General features: G+C 38.4%; 1 long non-coding RNA gene across 1 annotated transcript; it reads left to right on the forward strand.

Annotated features, from left to right (window-relative positions):
• Window positions 1–4,699: 4,699 nt before the first annotated feature.
• Window positions 4,700–8,862, forward strand: LOC121086000. The gene is made up of 2 exons (XR_005827261.1): window positions 4,700–4,981; window positions 7,797–8,862. It is a non-coding gene; the product is annotated as an uncharacterized LOC121086000 (long non-coding RNA).
• Window positions 8,863–9,064: the final 202 nt, after the last annotated feature.

The raw sequence follows: 9,064 nt of genomic DNA on the forward strand, positions 1-9,064 counted from the left end.
GTGGGGAGGCTGCTTTACTTCATTTGACTGAAAAGCAGCCTGGGTAGCTCAAGGCTGTGGAGTCACAGCCCATTGTGTGTTGCTCATATGCCTAGACTTCCCTGAAGTCAGTAGAAGTACTGAGATGAAGGAATCAAGGGTCAAGTCTTTAAAATGGTTTGTGTGTTTATTCCAGAAAATACAGCAGCTGCTTTTTCTGAAAAGCTGAGCTTTGCTGTAGCAATACAGATTACTTTAAAGCACTTTTTGCAGGGGTTTGAAAACAGATGTCCAGTCATCAAATCATGCAGAAATATAAAGCCGGCAAGAGTGTTGCAGATAGTACAACCTTTTGCAAACCTATAGATGTGACAACAAGTAGGTAACACTTCTACAAGTCTTTGCTGCCACAGATGTTCATGCCTCTCTTATTCAAACATTTAGGTTTGTCACTGGCCGCTCTAATGTAAACTTAATTTTTGTGTGCATCTAAGGCTTTGCATTTAGGATTACATGGATCACACCAAACCAGACGGTGGTAACAAGAAGGCATTTTTTTTCAAGATCAGTAAATTGGCTCTTGCTTTTTTTTTAATTATTATTATTATTTTGAAAGGATATTTTGTTTGTTTAAAAATACAGGTGTGTTTTAGATTGAAAAATGGCTTTTTAATTCCTACCCAATGTTCTCCAGTACATTTTAGTGTGGCATTGTCTGCATTGGATAGGTCAATGAATGGTGCTTTTATAAAAATGTTTGAAAAGAAGAACTCAGTCCATGGAAATTGTTCAAATAATCTTGTTAGAATGAAGCCTTGACTGAAGGCAGTAATTTCATGGATTAAGCCCAGAAGGGGCTGTCCAGGCTGATCTCCTTTCTATCGCAGATCACAGAGCTTTATCCAGAGACTGTCTACGCAAATACTGGTTAGCTGCAAGACACAGGGGATTTTGCATGGCCAATACATTGAACAACACCATGAAACTCGAAATTGTGGAACTTTTTGAGGACAGGGTAAATGGGAGCAGGGAGCAAGAGTGTTTTTACAGGCAAGTTAGTAGGTAGCATAAGGTGGAGTTATGGCACCTTACTATGTTTCAGCTTTTCCCTAAAAGTAAGAGAAACTTTTTTCTAATCCATCATTTTCTCTTGCATGCCACGTAGTTTAGAAGGCAGCAACATGATGGGCAGTCCAAGTATGGGAAGGAACACATTGATTTGTACTTCTGCAAGTCTGCAAAGCAGAAATTCTAAGTCTAGCACTGCAAAACCTGCAAAGAAATAGGGATGGGAGGGTGCAGCGTCACAGAAAATTAAACGGCCTTAACCCATCTTCTGAGGCAGCCTGTATTTTACTGTGATTTGTGAGAACCTTTTGTAGACAAGAAGAACAATGTTCTGCTTACATCTTCTCAGGGGTGTCAGAGCTGGTCGTGGGTAGGCACAGTACCGTGACACTACTGTTGGTCGGTGAGATGTGAGAGAGCCTTTCAGCCAAAAGAAAATAGGGTGAATACAACCTGCTGCAGTAGCTACTTCTGGAGTGCAGTAAGCAGGTGGTAGAGAAGAAGGAGGAACTGCTGGAAAGTACTTTGCTATCCCTTTACCATAAAGGAGGATGACAAAGTGATTGATCAGTGCTGTGTTCTGAGGATTGTTCCAACAGTGAAGCTGCAGGTTGTGGCCCTGAATGTAGCTGGAGAATTTTCTGCTGCACGTAGGAGCAGACCATCGTTAGACTTCTTCTGGAGGCTGCTTTGGATGTGTAGGCTTCACTAGGGAAGCAGCACAGGCAGGAGAATTGAGCGTAAGAAGTCAGTGGGAACAGCAGTTTAGCATGAGGGCAACATAAGATCACTGTGTATGGAAGGGCTTCCTTTTGTTCTGCCACACTATGCAGTTGATGATTGGGCTGCAATGTATTGGCTCACTCAGTGTAATTGTATATTGCTTCATTTCTCATTAGTGAAACGATGCAGGAGGGAAGAGTGCAAGAAAATATGGATTATAAGGATTATGAAAGAAAATAAGTGTTCTTGAGGACAAGCTTTTTCATTTTCCTTTTTCCTGATTTTTTACTTTTTTCTCATTATTTAGCAAGCTTTATTGATAATCTACCTGTGTTACAGATTGCAATAGCTCATGGTGCGATGGTTCACACATGATAAATCATGACTTTCGAAGACAAATTGTCCTGAGTTAAACAATCCATTGATTCATTGTCACCATATTTGGTGCATAATACAAATACCATGCAGTTGCAATGCATTGCCACCTGACTGAGCCATAGCCATCTGGGGTAGGCAGCTTCCAAATAAAAATTAAAATCCGGCCTTAAGATGGTATGGCGTGCATGCATCTGGTCTTTGATGTCAGATCTACTGGAGTAGTTGAGGGGGCTCTGTATATTGACCTACGTAACTTTGTGGCATCTATATCTGGTTTAGTGGTAGCAGACAGGTAATAACACAAGTAACTCTTACCAACTCTTGAGTATGGATGGTGACAGGGTGTAAGGAAGAACCGCAACAGAGAAGCTGGGGAGTGCAGGGTTCTCTGTCATATACTGTAAATCAGAATCAGAGCGGCTCGGTTGCCACACTGCAAGGAGCCGTGGGACTCCTGGCTAGACATCAAGCCCAGCCTGTGTGCAGCTCTCTACTAGCCGATCCAGCCTGGTGGAAGCAGACATGAAATAAGTAGATATGAAAGGCTTTGAGATGAGGATGCCCCATCCACAGTAGGCTAGTCTGGGCTGAGTTGATGCAGAGACAAGATTAGGCAGTGCAGTCCACTTTGACTTACTAAGTTTTGCATAAGCTGTATGGAGACATTAGCTTACATGTATGCCCTCTCACATGCTGTAAATTAAATGAGAATGAGGTGATGCACTTACGAGTAAGAAGTGAGCCAAAGAAAAAATGACACTTTGTGTTGAAAGGCATGGTCCAGGATAAAACCCAGATATGAGGAAGTGAAGCTTTGTATACCTGATTTGAAGAGGAACGGGTGTCATTAAATCCTTGAACAATACAAAGTTGTTCATAAATTCTGGCACTACTTCTTGCAGCTCGTAAGTCAGTACTGGCATAATTTAAGGGAATAATGTTTTGCATACTTGTTTGAAGTGGACTTTTTTTTTAAGCTTCATTGTTTCCAATCCCAACATTTGATGCAGGATGCACAGTAGTAATTTTTAAAATATTGAATGATAAAAATCACACTGAGAAATTCTTACTGAAATTACTCATTGCCCTGGAGTTAAAATGGAAATAACCCCCATATATTTCATCACTCACTTTGAATATTTATTCTTTTTATTTCACTTACTCTAAACAAATTTTTTATCTCTAGGGTTATATCCTGACTAATCCTTCACTGCACTAATTTTGCTGGGACAACGCGTAAGTGGCTGGTGATTCCAAATATGAATAAGGACAGCAGGCTTGGGCTTGTGCTAATTTAGATGAATAAATTGGCCTCGAGAATGACAAGTTGTGTTAGCACTTTTCACTTTATAACATTAGTCAAAGATGTTAACTCTGTGCAGGGAATCAGCATTAGGCAGGGTTTGGAATGGCTTTTAGGGAACTCTCAGGTGCCTAGTCTCAGCAGAAACTTGCTCTTAAAAACCTTTCTCTGTTTTCATTTCAGTAAGAGGTGTGATTGAAAAGCGAAGTGTTGAGAGGAATTTCACTGTAATAGCAAAATGTCCTTCCTTTCGTTTCACCCACTGAGTTTTTAATAAGGGTATTCCTTTGCCAGTTCCTTTGGGTTTTCTTGGTTCTTAGTTGGTGCTAATGATGTCAGTGATAGTCCGCTGTGTGTGTGGTGGGGGAAGAGAAAATAGTGCCCTTTGGTATGAGATTTTTTGCAGCTGTCTTTTGTGGGCTCACAATAGTGTTGCAAAAGATGCAGTCTTGATAAAAATTTCTTTAATTCATAAATTTATTTTGCCTTGGGGGGGGGGGCATATACATGATTGTATGGCAGGAAACAGCCACACGGGAATAAATGGATACTAAAAATTTAGTTCTAACGTTGTCCCTGTTAGTACTAGTTGCGTGCTTCTCCCTCTTGGTCTGGTCAGGGCCTGTTTCTGGATGAGAGGCTTTCAGTTCTTCCAGTGGATTGTGGAGTTCCAAGAAAAGCAGCGATAACAGCCGTAACAGGACAGCTGTTACTCTCACTTTTTATTGCATTAGCCTTATCAAATGTATTCCTCCTGGTTAGTTCACTGACTTAAGGGAGCTCTGTGAAGGAATAATAAATTGAGTATCTCATTTTCTTGCCACTTTGCCAGTTTTGCTGTACAGATTTTTTTATATTACAGATTTCCTACCTAGTAAGTGTATCAATTATTTAGATCTTACCTTCATTCTTTGCTTTTGTATGTTAGGCTGGTTGGTCTTTTATAACTTAGAGCTCATACACTAAGTTATCCCATCTAATGAGCCCTTATTGGCTTTGTTTGGTTTTAGCTCCTTGGCTTTTGAACAGTCCTGCTAACAGGACTGCCATGGAAAATTTGAAACATTTTACTGCTGTTTAAAGTTTTTCTAATTTGTGTATGGCTGGATCCAGATACTAGATTCAAATCTGCAGGTTAATGAATAAGACTTTGAATAAGACTTTGTTTGACCCATAAAATTGCCTGTATGAATTTTTGATAAAAGATACAAAGCTTTTTTCCATTTTTGTTTTAATTTTCCAGGAAAAACTACATGCTTTGACAGAATTCAGAGAACTGGAAGGCTTTGTCTGAAAACTAAAGCTTCTTGATTTGAAAAGTGTTACTGTAGTCCTCCAGCGTTATAATCTGGATGCCTGCTGGTCCAATTCTGCAAGCCTGAAGCTGCCTACCACCTTTGACACTGTGCCATGATCTTTCCTCTTTGAAAGGAGTGCTGGAAGTAGGGAATACCTCAAAGTGATCTATTATCAGAGTTGTTATTTAAATGGGAAGTCTAGTTGATAGAGGAGATCTGCCACATAAAGCAGGTAAGCCACAGATTTAATGAGATGCTATACTAGCATTTCTTAATAACATTTTTATTTTCAATCAAAATATTTTGGTTTGTAAGTTTGGCTTTTTGGTAAGAAAAGTATATTTGCAGAAGCACATACTTAGACGTGCCAAAAAAGAAAAACCCAACCAAAAAGTATTTAGCTGAAAGCCTCGTTTCCCATCAAAAATAGATGCAGTGGAAAATTTTCAAGCAGCCCTATATTTAACTTCCTTGGATCAAAAATCAGTTGTTGGACTGAAGAAGGTGCACAGAGGATTTTTTGCTGCTTTTGTTAGGGTGTCTGTTTTTTCAGTGATCACATCTGCCTGCCTTTCTAGCTATATTCAACCTTGTAATTCTTAATATAATTCTTATAATTCTTGCTATTGTAGCATTTTACTGTGCTCAGAATGCTAGTTCTCACTGGACTCAGCTTGTGGGATATGTGCAAATTCAAATTTTCTTTCAAGGGGTGCATCAGTCTTGCTTTTTCATTTTGGCTGGATTTTAATAAGTAAATGTGAGTAGCTGTATCCACTGAGCCCTGGATATGCACAGAACATAGCATCAATGTGATATAGTTCTCAGTTCTTTGCCCAAGGTAGCTTTGCTTTGGGATGTTTGTGGATGCAAACAGTATATGTGAGTTTAAGGGGTAACGGGCTAAGTCATTGAAAGGGAAGACCCATAGGCAAGCTAAACAGATAAATCACATCAGTTTCAGGGATTCCTGAACGGAATATAGTAGAAGGCTGGGGAGTTATTATGTGAAAATATTGTATTTTATTTCTTTGCTCATGCTTTCTTGGCTCTGACTTGTGGCTGCTTTTGGAAGCAGGATGCTGAGCCAAATGGACCTTCGATCTGAATTGGCGTAGCCATCGTTGGGTAAAGAGAGGTGCACTGATAAGTGAGTTAAGTGGGCTTTGGCAATCTGGAATTCAGCAAAATTGATCAGAAATGAAACATCTTCCTCCAGGAAAAGTGTAAGCCCCTCACAAAAGATATGAAGATGAGGATAATTTCACCTGAATAGGTTGTGACTCTAGAGTCTCAAGCTTTCTGTTGATTTTTGAATTTTTGGTTGCTTTTTTTTTTTTTGCTTTTGCAACTTCCATTTCTCTTTCATTTCTTCTTGTAGCCATAAAGAATTTTCTACAACTGTGTCTTAAATATAGCTGTGAGCTTTTTTGGGTGTACTTCCAAAGTTGGTGGGTAAAACATTAGTGTAAGCCTCCTGCAGCGTTCACTGGACTTTGTATTAAAACAAGAGGAGAAAACAAAGCAAATATTGAAATTTGGGGAGGAAAATTTTTAATGTGACCTACATCGGTTTTAGTATGTGTTACGTTCTGTGATTAGTTCAGTGTTAGAATGCAGTTTGTAGCCAGAATCTATCAGCAACTGGTAATGTGGTGTTTCTTAAGCAAAAGCTGATTGTTATTTTTTATTGCTTGTTTTGCATCTTAGCACTTTTACAGAAATATCTTTCCAGATATTTTTAACTTTGTTTTCATGGCAATTTTATTTATATTGCTTCATAACTGCTAAGCAATATGATGGTCTTTTAGCCTTTACAGGCATTAATGTTCAAATCTGTAAATGAGCATATACTTAGTTTTGTAAGAGAGCAGCTCATTTTTTTCTGTATTTTTAATAAACTCATCAGAAGTTTTACAATTACCTGAAAATAGATATATCTGGTTATACTCCTGTGTACTTAAGTTTACTTGGTACTTATATTGACCAAAATAGGTGGGGTCTCTTTTATTACTTTTCCTGACAGAGTATACATTATTCCTTCAAATTTCAGTCAGCAGAATTTGATTATAGTACATTGTCAGTAGGTGATCCGTAATTTCCATTTTCCCTGTTATTATTTTAGAATGATTTTACATAAATATTTGCAAGAACAGATAATAGCCAGGCAATGCCTGAAAGAAAGAAATAGTTTGAGTACTGATGAGAAAGACATTCATCATTCTAGTACCAAAATTGTGGCAGGAAGGAAGACAGCAAGAGGAAAGTGCAATATTGAAGTATAAGAGTGAGCTCCTATGGTACTACTTTGCAGCTGTTTATGTGTGGAAGCATAGTGCTACACAGTCAATTACCTGTACCTCACATAATCATTGTATGAGGAAGAAGTTTTAGTACATTAGAATCCACGAGATGAAAAAAGTAGTGAAAAAATTATGTCCATGTTTTCCTAAAAATGCAGTGAAAATATGTATACATTCTTTTAAAATGAACTTAGAAATTTTGTGAAGTGAGAGATTTTAATCCTGTCTCCAAAGTATGTCAAGAATAGCGAGAATAGCGCAACCTCTCTCACATCATTTGTATGCATTAATCTGAATCTTAATGATAGTGTCAAGAAGTGAGAAGCAAGCAGAGTTGCCAAATCTGTCCACTCTTTTGAAACTGGAAGAATTGTGGGAAGTAATTGGGTGTGAAGTAAACGTGTTCACAAGTAATTGGACTGAGACTATTAAATTTCTTTTATTTAAGTAATAGGTAGCAACTACTTAAACTTCAAGGAAAAGAGAAGATTACATCCTGCAAAACTTTCTCATGCAAAATAGTCTATCCTCATGTCAGGGATCCTGGTTACTTTAAAGTGTCTGCTTGCTTGAGAAAAGGTTTGTCAAATTGGGTCTTTAAATGGGAGAGGGGATTAGGAAACAACAAACAAAATCCAGTTTGCAGTGGGAGTTAACTTTTGGGGGTGTGGGGCAGGGAATGGACAATGAATATCACCATCTTTTCAATGTTCAGTACTATCACCAAGACTGTTTTTTTTACAGGTAGCCCTTTATTGGCAGAAAATGCATGAAAGTCAGTGAAGGAAGAATGCTGCGGTAAAATGCATATAAAGAATCTCATACCAAAACCCAGGGAGTTAAGGGATATATCTTTTACAGGTTTAGGAAATGATGAAGGTAAAATTGAAAAAGTGTTTCTGTGCTTAAAAAGCCTAATTGTTGTTGTGTGTGTCAGTCTCTTATCTGTTTTATACAGCTGTTTGTGCTATCTCCCTGGTGTTTTTGAAACAAGCAGTATTTTTACAAAGGTCACTAATTTGGATTGGGATATAAGAAATGGTTGTTAGTTTTATGGTTAGTAAAGCTGAGTATCATACTTTGCACTTTTAAACAAGCTGCTTCATTTTGTATGTAAAACATTCACTACAGTATGCTTGGTTTTGTAATTAATTAATGTAGAGTTGATAAAAAATATCTTCCCTAGTATGATGCCTGGTGATCAGGTTAGACTGTGTTACAGAATAATGTGATAATAATGATTTCCTTAAGAGAGTACAAAAGCAGCATCTAAGTTTCAGCTGACGTTTATTGACACACAGCATCAGTTGGGAGTCCCATCAAACTTCCTATTCTTTTCTGTTTACCACCTCCTGCTTTTATTTACAGTCAGCATATCTGTTAATTAGCCTCTGGTAGATCTGGTTCTTCTAAGAAGATCTCTTGTTTTCCTGGCTATGGCCCCATGAGGTGACCAAGTACACACAATCTGGGAGTGACTTAATCTTTAACTCATTAATTTCAGTGCCTGATTCTGAAATGTTTAACTGCTGGCATGGTTTACTGCTCAGCACTTTGTATTTGGAGAACTGTGGGCCTTGACTCCCATTGATTTCAATGTCATGGACAGACCCAAGTGTGCTCTCAGCATCTCATGGTTACCTCACTGGAAGCCATATTTTCTTGTAGTTTTTTCATTTGCTGTGATTGTGCCAGAATGCAGATAGCTCATTGGTGACTTCCAGGTAAATGCCCTATATCGCTTTAGGTTAATTACCTAGTTGTCATTGTACTTTTGCAGAATAAAAGTACTCCTCCACTTCGTCAGTTATGTCTGTCACACAATATCTTAATGCAACATTTTTCAAAAAATCTGATGTAACGGTGCAACACCGTCTCACAAGGGGGTACTTTGTAGGGAACCAACTGTTTTACAGTCTCACCAACCTCAGTTAGACCTTGTGATGATATGAAGCTGTTTATAGCCACAGCTTGAATGCTAGAGGTGGTGGCTATAGTGCACTTCTCTCACA

This window comes from Falco naumanni, chromosome 4 (assembly GCF_017639655.2).
Source record: "Falco naumanni isolate bFalNau1 chromosome 4, bFalNau1.pat, whole genome shotgun sequence".
NCBI classification, from domain to species: Eukaryota; Metazoa; Chordata; class Aves; order Falconiformes; family Falconidae; genus Falco; species Falco naumanni.